At 40.0% G+C, this 10,279-nt stretch overlaps 1 long non-coding RNA gene across 1 annotated transcript; it reads left to right on the top strand.

Annotated features, from left to right (window-relative positions):
- Positions 1 to 1,027: 1,027 nt before the first annotated feature.
- Positions 1,028 to 2,071, top strand: LOC121999951. Its single transcript, XR_006116856.1, has 3 exons — positions 1,028 to 1,284; positions 1,418 to 1,635; positions 2,055 to 2,071. It is a non-coding gene; the product is annotated as an uncharacterized LOC121999951 (long non-coding RNA).
- The last annotated feature ends 8,208 nt before the right edge of the window (positions 2,072 to 10,279 follow it).

Here is a 10,279-nt window from a genome sequence, read left to right as displayed (position 1 = left end):
TCGCCGCCACAAGTACCTTACCCAGAACAGTTACCTGTCCACTCAGATCCTCCTGACTCAGCAAGAAACTCATTTGCTGAGTTTAGGAATGATAGAGCCCCTTTAGTCCCCATCGGTGATTCGTAAGTACTATAAAATATTTTATTTGTTAGATCTATCTTAATTATATAATATCATTATTTTGTAATTTAATGCAGCTTTGAAAATCCGGTACAAGTTGTTCGAGAAATAAATAGGATCGTGAACAACCATTGGGGAGGGGATTCTTTGACATATTCAAGCACTCCACCAGCCACAAAACAACTTTGGTGGAGCGAGTTCAAAGTAAATTTTCTTAACTTTACTTCAATTTTACAGTGATTATATAATAAAATAAATTTCTATTTCAGCACTTAAATAATTGGGACCCGAATGACGAAATGGAGATACGAAGAATATTTAAAAAGAAATGTGGCGATCACATTAGACATGTATTAAGTCACGCAAAGAGTCGGCGGAAAAAACCAAACTTCATCACTGAAGAAAATTGGGAGAGGATCACTCTATTTTGGGCAACGGAGGAAAGTAAACAAAGGAGTGACCTGAATAGAATGAATCAATCTCACAATTCTGGTGACTCAAGTGCTATATATGCGGGAGGCTCCATTAACATTGTGAGATCTCGGAAAATTTAAATAATAGGGTTATTTGAGAAATAGCCTTACAGAATTTTTCCGGGATTTTTAGGAATTTTCTAGGAATTTTTCGGAGCTCGTATGACGGATTTTGAGGGGATCAATTTCGGGTTCGGATTAAAGCCTGTTTGGGATACCCGTTTAAGTGAGGGAAAGTTTAATTATAAATTTCCTTTCTTATTTCTTTTTCCCGAACCCGACTTAAACCTTTAACCGAGCTCTTCCTCCCCTCTCTGCCCCGACGCGATCCCGATCTCCCCTCCCTTCTCTCTGTTCTCTCTTGCGGACGAAGCAGCCGACGGTTCCGGCGGCTGTCGACCTCGACGAAAACCAGTAGAGTCACCGGGCTTGCTGGAGCACGACGGGATTGGTGGAGTACCGATCTCCTTCGATCGAGGGGTTGCGGTTCGGTGGATTCAACGATCGATCGTCGGCGATACGGCAACTAGGGCACGGCGGGGGGTTGATTCGTGTTGTCTCCTAGCCAATCGACCTTCCCTTTCCTTTCCTCGCACTGCTCACAGTGCGATCCATCTCTTCCTTGGCCGGATCTGGATCGAGCCGTGCCACCCGATCACCGGCGTGGAAGGGGCGATTAGGGCTTCAATGGGTAAGCAATCCGAACCTTATTCCTCTTTCCTGTTCTTTGATCTGTGCCCTAGATCGCCAGGAGCCATTCCCCCGATCTCTTCTCTGTTCACCGATACCCTGTTCTTGATCCTCATCTTCTTGTGGTTGATTAGGTCTCGGTGGAAGATGATGGGATCCTTTGAGCTGTCGGCAGAGGCTAGGAGAGTTCTTGCTTGATTGGTGATCCCCACCGCTTGACCTCCTGCTTGATCAGATTGATAGCAGCAAGGTGAGGTCTTGTTCTGTTCTTGCTGTGGAGTTGTTCTTGGTTCCGGCAACACTTCAACCAGTAGCTTCTCTGGTTCCAGCAATCAACAGCAATTGGATCGAGGTAAGGTGTGTAGGGTTTGTCTTGTTTTGGATGATTGATCTTAGTGTGGATGAATTAGGGTTTATGTATTGGTTGAGTAGTTGGATGTAGATTCGATCTTAGATGTAGACCATTGTTGGATTTGATTATTTAGGTTTGGATTCTAGTAGTGATTGTTTGTGATTAGATCTAATCGCTTAGATTAACCTAAATGGAATGATTAGGGTTAAGACAAGTAACCCTAATCGACTATTGGATTTAATTTAGGTATTAGATAACTAATCTAATTGGTAATTAAGGATTAGGAAATTATTCCTAATTAACCGTTAGAAAGGTGGAGGGTTATAGGTTAGGGTTTGTCCCTAAATTTCTGTTTAGGATTTATTTAGCTATTTGTTTGTATTCTAGCTAAATAAATGTAAATGTATTTATTGACACAGGACTCTGATTCGAGACGGCGTCTCGACGTCGACCTTGGATTGCGTGATTTGTACCTTCTATTTGAGGCGGGTACCCTCTGACTTATCTTTTGATAATGTCTTATGATATGTGTAGCTTATATATACTTACTAGTGGTAGATAGTAGATTATTCTCTCTCTTGGGCTTAGCTAGTTGATACCTATCACATGCTTCATCTGCTAGTTGCTTTACTTCAGGATTGGATAGTTTATCTCTTGCCATGTGTATATATGTTCATAGAGATGCATATCTATAGTGCTCTACTCTACTGGATTAGTTGCTTTACATGTGTGATACATGCTCTTGGATTCATGATACCTACATCATTGTTATATGTGAGGTCTTTGGATTTATGCTGTTTTATATCATGGTTATATATATGCGTTTACCTTTTGGGCACACACATATATGGAGGAGGCTATGTTCAGGTATGACATACTGTAGCCGCATGCACCATATTGCATGATTACACGCTGGGCGATTGACGACTCCATTATTGTTGAGCTCGTCGGCCGGCTACATGGACCCGCACACATCGTGTTCACTGCATGGGTAGTGGCACAGCACTCAGGGTGTGTAGGGTAGATTGCCCGGTAGTGCTCCGCTAGGGCGCTCATGGGTAGCGTGGCAGGAGCGTGGTAGCACGCCGGGTCCCTCCCGTCATTGCGTGGAGATGAGGCGTTACGCTCCTCACTATGTTTGAGGCGGGAGGATAGGTGTACTCCGGCATCCCGTCCACTCGGTCACTCATCGGGGTAGTGAGTGCAGTTATCATGACCCTACCCACTCGGTCTCACCATTGTGTGAGAGGCTGACTGGCGTAGGGGTGACCAGGACATGTCATTTGCATCATATGCATGTTGCATTATTTATGATTGATGCATTTTGGTGATTGCATATGATTGACATGCATCTGGTTATATGATTTTGCTCTCACTATTTTTATCTGTGTATGCTCACGATCAGTTGAGCCTCGCAGGTGAGTATAGTTTATTTCAGTTATGCACTTCTTATATTCTTGCGGTAGATTGTATTTCATGCTTATTGTTGGTTCTGCAGTTTATTTAGTCTTGCATACCTGTTATACTGTACTATATAGATTGGTACTGTCAGGAAACTGTACTATAGATCCTATGGTTTAGGAGACTATACCTTAGGACATTACTGGTAGTTATATATTGCTGTACATGTCTATTGGTTTACCAGCTGAGTTCTTTGAACTCACCCCGTTGTTACTATTTTTTTCAGGTTGAGGCCGTCGGGAGATATTCCAGTCGCTAGCCCCATTAGCGCGAGGATTCTCTTTGTCGGATTTATTCTGCTTTTGCGTCTTATATACTGGTATTGTGGGTTTGTATTGTGGACTTTATGTCGAACCTTTGGGTTTGTTGCTTTTGTTTTCCGCTGCAGATTTTCACACTACTTCGTGGATTTGTTTTCTTCGTTGTAGTGGAGTATGATGTGTACGTATATCTTTGTTGGTTTTATATCGTTCTACCTTATTAAACTGCGTGGATTGAGTATATGTTGAGCTGTGTGGAATATTGATATAAACTGCGTGGTTTGTTTCTTATTTGTACTGTATTGTTCCGGCCGAGTGTGGCCGAGGTATAGATATATGTATACTGAGATTCATATTGTCCGCCGTACAGGGGAGATGCTGCCGAAATTTCTTCGGACAGGGACTACCTGGGGCGTGACAAACATAGATGAGCATAGACGGAGAATGGTAATAGTTTCACTCTTTCACAAATTTTTAATATATATCAAATTATTTCGTTATTTGAAATAATGTTTTTTTAGACCAAGGAGACAGGGAAGGAGCCTTCTTTCATTAATGCTTTCACTCGCACTTTTAAAAAAAAAGATAACACATGGAGTGGGGTGAGAGCAAAAGCAGTCAAGGTTGGAATTAATTTGTATTTTACCTTAATATATGGTTTAAATTTAATTATTTACCTACCATTATTGTCTTAATATTATATATGTTTCTATTATATCTAATCAATATCGTATGTGTTTTACAAAACAGGAAAAATATGATCAACTCGAGCTAGCTCAAACATGCTCACAAGCTGGCATCGATAGTCAGGGGTCTGAGGAGTCTGTTGGCAATAATTTGAGTTTATGGTTAGAGGCCAGTGGAGGACCAAAAGGGGGAAGGATATTGGGGATGGGTTCCTTGAGTAGAACCCAAAGATTAGTTGGAACTTCTTCCTCCACATCAGCACTTACGACCCAAGTAAATACCTTGACTGATGAGGTTAGCCATCTGAAGGAAATAATTTCGCAAAGAGACCAAGAAAGGGTGCAAAGAGACCTAGAACGGGCTAATTTGGAGAAAGATATTAGAGAAATGCGTCGACAACAAGAATTTATCATGCAACACCTTCAGTTGAGCTCCGCTCAATGTCAGAATCCTCCCAATGATGACGAGGATGATGCCTACGATGATGGCGGTGATGATTTTTGATAATTTTAATAATGTATGATGATTTTTTTTTCTTATGTTTACTGCTTTACACATTAATCAATGGTTTTTTAACTTTTCAACTCTGCCATTTGTAGGTTAAGTCTGTTGTCTTCTTGCACTGTTCCACTGTCAATGTATGAGATGACTTATCTTTGACGTAGACTAATCTATATGATTCTTAGTTGTGTACCAGTAACAAAATTAAAGCATAATTAGGCAATATGAATGAAGTCTCTAATACTCTGACTTTATTTTTTTCCTGATTTGATAATGTTGTTTGTGCAGGTCTCAAGTTGGTCTGATCTCAGTGTAGTTGAAGACAGTTGTATTTGTTCACCTCTTTTCGGTATTCCTAAGTTCTTTAATATGCATTAACTGATCTATATATAAAGTTAGCTTTAAATAATTATGTTATAGTTGTTTAATTATATAAAGTTAACTTTAAATAATTATGTTAAAATTAGCTTTAAATAGTTGTTTAATTGTGTTCATTCTTTTTGATAAGTTGCTCTTTCTTGTTTTGTCTTCAATGATAATGATGCATAAAAGTTCTGAATTTGATCTATGTATAGTTTCAAAACTATATAGATACATAAAAGTTTTATATTTCATCTAGAATTACATTACACTATTCTAAAATTCTTTACTAGATAACGATGCATCCTCCTACCTTAATATTTTGTAAAGAGTTGTTAAAAATGTGCTAAAGTTATTCATATGAAATTGTCAACTAGTTAACACAATGAAATGAACAATTATTTTAAACATCCTTTAGTTTACATTAAATATCAACCAAAGACAAAACTATAAATTCAGCAAATTAAAATGAAAAATAAAGTTAACTAAGTGAGAAAATTTAAACCCTAATATCATACTTCACAATATCTCTCTCTCTTTCTCTCTATATGATGTGTCAATTATATTAGGTTGTATCGTAGTTACGATACATGTACTTAGCTTCAAAATAATTCTTATAATTTTATTTACCGTTGTTATAACATGGATGATTCATATCGTTGGTAAATATGACTTTTATTATAATTAGGGCTTTTATTAGAATGTTTAAGGAATTTCATATTTATGTTTTGTTTCCAATTATTCTTTTTACATGGCCATATCGTATAATATTTACAATCTTTCTTGTTAGACATGATCTAGTTTATTTGTTTGTTGTTATGTAGGCAAAAGAGATTTGATGGGGATCAAAGATTTTGTGGCACATGAAGATGACTATATGTATTCTTAGTGTTGTTGGTTGGATGATGGATTTATAAAACATTGGGTTGTTGAACTTTGTATCATATTTTCTAGTAGCTTGAACAAGATGGATATTGTAAACTTTGTTGCAAACTTTATACTTCTTGAATTATGAGTTGATCGATGTGTTGAATGTTAAATTTGTATGTGTTGAATGTTAAATTAGGATGTGTTGAATGCATATTATTTGTTATTTGAATTTGGTTTGTATGTATTTGGATTGTATTGTAGAAAGAGATTGAAGCTGGAAAAAATTATTTGAAATAGGGACGAATTTGGCAACGAAAATTATTTGTCCCAATTCTATCGTAATTTGGGACAAAATTATTTTCGTCCCAGAATTCGTTCCAGATTTTGGGACGAATCCACAAAATTCGTCCCAAATTTCGTCCCAGAATCTGGGACGAATCCACAAATTTCGTCCCAGAATTTGGGACGAATTCTGGGACGAAAATTTATCTGGTGTGCAAGGAACTTGGCAAGTTTTTGTTGCGGAATTCGTTGCCAGTTTTGCAACAAATTTATTATTCGTTGCAAAATTAGGAACAAAGATGGCAACAAAAATAATTTTGTCACCGAATTTGTCCCCAAATTCGTTGCAATATTAGGGACAAACTTGGCAACAAAATATAATTTGTCACCGAATTCGTCCCCAAATTTGTTGCAAAAATCAAGACAATTTTGGCGGAAATTTTATGTAAATTCATCCCTAAATTTGTTCCTAGGTTTGCAACAAAAACAGTTTTCGTTGCAAATTTCTATACTTTTTTGCAACGAATTTGGGGACGAAAATTTTTTTCGTCGCCAAATTCGTCCCCAAATTTGCAACAATCCATAATTCGTTCCAAAAGTTGGCATCAACCATTTTGGGACAAAAAAATTTTCGTCCCAAATTTTGTCGCAAAAATTTTTGCAACGAATTTTTTTTCAAAATTCGTCCCCAATTTTGTCCCGAAATCCTTTATTTTTTGTAGTGCACTCCCGGCGCCCAAGACCAAGGAACCTAGGGTTTTATCCCTAGGATCGTAGGAGCATATTCCGGCGACGACTCCGGCACAAGGACGCTCCCCTCCGCGAGAAGAAAGCATAGACGCAAGGAGATCGTCGAAACGATCATCTTCTCTGGAAATCTAGCGATCGGATTGTAAGAAAATCTAGCGCAGGAGGTAAGTAACCCCTCACCTGCATTATAAGTAGCTAAACGTATAGTTTTTATACCTTAGTTCACTTTTATGTTCTTAGTCTAGTCATATGCAGAATTAGAGCACACCAAGTGCTCGATAAAATGCCTAGAATAGTTAAACGCTGCAGCAAGCGTTTTAAGAGCTCAGTTAAATGCCAGATGCATTTTTATTAGCATATATAGCCTTGCTTCAGTGGCACTGTACTGGACTTCAGTTGTCCTTGGGTTGGGCTCCCACAGTCGTCCCTAGGTTTAGATAACCTAGTAACCCTACTAGAATTGGGATTTGCAACCCCGAGTCTAGTTAGGGATGCGCACACAGTAAGTACAGTTGTCGGGCCCATCAGCAGCATGTTTAGTATTTTTATCTATGTACGAAAATAGTTTTCAAACTTCACAAAATAGATATGTGAATTCAGCTTAGCGTCAATGCAGTTTCCTATTGATATAGTGGATAGCTCTATGTTAGTTCTTGATTGCCATGATTTACATGCTCATATGCCATGTTTTAGCATTTCTAGTATGATTCTCAGCTTGCATATCAGCATAGCATCTTTTAAAAAAGCATGACTTCTGTAAATGCATGTTTTGTGAGGTAGATGGTTTCTTACTAAGCTCCCAAGCTTACAGATGCATTTTTCCTTATACTGCAGATAAAGGTAAAGGAAAGATGGAATAGCGGAGGCTGGAGGCAATGCGATGAAGGTGTGTGTGTGCGACGGAACTTGGAATAAAGACTCTTGGGGAATCGCCCATCTAAAGACTTCGAATTTCAGCTCTTAGTTACTTTTCTGCACTTTAGGATACTGAGTATCATAATTTGTGACACTATGTACTTTGCCATGCTTAGACTGCTATTTGTCTTGATATTAGGTAGCAAAATATGAGTAATAGCATGTCTAATAGTATTGCTTTATGGTTTAGTGATTTCTGAAGGTTTTCAATGAGTTCGGGTGGGTTTCTACTGAAATCAGAACCCCAATCGATCAGCCGATCGATTGAGGGACCCTTGATTGATCAGCCGATCGATTGAGAGAAACTCCCCGTGCACAGAATGCCATGGAATCGATCAGCTGATCGATTGAGGAATCCTCGATCGATCAGCCGATCGATTAAAACGCGATCTGTCGCGTGCCGAGAGCTGATGAGTCGATTAGCTGATCGATCGGCCATGGATCGATCAGCCGATCGATCGGGAATTTAATTCCCGCGAACAGAGAGCCTCTGAATCGATCATCGGATCGATTGGCCAGGCTGGATCGATCAGCCGATCGATCCAGATCTGACCTCATACACAGTAGCGAGCTGAATCGATCAATGGATCGATCAGACAACTCCAATCGATCAGCTGATCGATTAGGATGTCTGAATTCAGCCTAGAAATGCCTAACTTCAGTTCTCGATCAAATAGAAAGTTAGTTTCCATTCTTTAGCACATACATAGCCTGTGTACAACTTCAGAAGTGCACTCTAAGAAGAATTATCAGAGTTCATAGTAAATAGCATAGAGTTTTAATTAGTTCAGTCTTGTTCAGTTCTTTTCCGCATCAGAATAGTTAGCATAATGTAACCCCCGGCCTTACAGCTTAGTTAATAGAAGGCGGGGTGTTACAGTTGGTAATTTGATAATGGTTGTTATATGCCGACGACCGCTCGGATCCGAGGGCACTGAAGTGGCCTTGCTCTTTGGACTTGGACATTGGGGAGGAACAAATAATAGAAGTAAGGGTCGCTGGGTCGACAGGTGGAGGCAACAGGTAAGAGATTAGTTGTGCTATGGTAACCCCGGTCAGCAGCTTGGACAAAGAAGGAGTCCGATCAAATGAGGGAGGTGTTGGTAGACTAGCGACCCTCTCAGGAACGACAGACAAAGAACTCTCACCCCACTCGGATGGGGGCTACAGAGCTGATACAATAGTAGAAGTTTGCATAATAGAGGCCTTTGAGCGGGAAGAAGTCTCCAATCGGAGCCTTTTCCAACATTAGCATTGGATCAGTGGTTTGCCGGATGTAGCTAATTCTGACGGAACGACTATGGGTGCCATGGAAGGACGCTCGAGTGGTAGCTTACCAGTGTTAGCTGTGGCGTCACAGGCTACCGCCTGACTCACCTCTGCTTCGTCGGTTTGCTCTTCAGAAGGCCCGGCTGACAAGAGCCATGGCTCTCTAGCTCAGCCATCCCTCAAGCATTGACGTCTACATCATTTAGCTTGCTGGAACCGCTAAGCAATGCCCTGAACATGACTTGAGCTACAAAAAAGGGAAAAAAATCAGTTAGATTCAAAAATGATAGAAGGAAAAGGGGCTTACCAAAAGAGCCGAGTAGCCGAGCTCAGATGGGACTTAGCCCGAATATATACAAGACTCCCTCCTACAGTAGCTTGTGTATATGGTATTTCAAATCGGCCAACTACGCTGCTGCTTAGAGGTAGGTCGGCTCCCAATGGTATTTTTCCAACCCAGGGGAGTTCGGTAGATCCATCTATGAACCGGTCGGAAAAGCGGGCTGGTCGAGAAGGCGGATGTAAAAGTAGTGGGACTTCCAACCCTTATTGGACGAGGGTATCTTCTCGAAATAAGCAGCATCCACTTGGACTTGAAAGAGGAACTTACCCGCCTTGGACAGTTTAGGATAATAAAAATAATGAAAAATACAAGGCAAGATAGGAATCTCGTAAACATGAAACAGTACAATAACCTCACATAGTAACCTAAAGGAATTAGGTACTAACTATGATAACAAGATGTGGAAAAATTTACAGACTTCGTAAATGAAAGGATGGATAGGAAAGCGTAGAACAGCATATAGTTGATCCTTAAAGAAATGAAGGAAACCCTAGGGAGGAGTATGGGGATGATCGTAGGCAGAAGGGATTGTGACTTAGTGATCGTCGGGAATATGGTAAGTCATCTTCATTTGGTCCACCTCATCACCATTGAAGTCAGATTCAATGGAGGTATACCACAGACTCGGGATGATAGGGGGAGCAGAAGGAGAGCGCGCTATCAAAGATCAAAAGGAGAAAGGAGAAGAGACTTATTGGAGAAGGATCACCGACGATGAATAGAGAGTAAAAAGTAAAGGAGACGAAAACGGAGATGAAAACAAAGACGAATGTGTGACACAGTGAAGGAAGGAATAAAGGGCTTAAAAACCCTGTTGATGGTTGCCCCAAGCCGTCCGATCAAGAGCTTGAGAAATGTGAGGCTTAATCTAGGTCGTCAAATTTGAAAAGGTAGACATCACATCATATCCCAATAGTCGCCTATCACATTACACATTCGGCGGTAG

This window comes from Zingiber officinale, chromosome 7A, assembly GCF_018446385.1.
Source record: "Zingiber officinale cultivar Zhangliang chromosome 7A, Zo_v1.1, whole genome shotgun sequence".
Classification (NCBI taxonomy): domain Eukaryota; kingdom Viridiplantae; phylum Streptophyta; class Magnoliopsida; order Zingiberales; family Zingiberaceae; genus Zingiber; species Zingiber officinale.
Note: the sequence above shows the minus strand (reverse complement) of the source record. Positions and strands in the feature narration are given on the sequence as shown.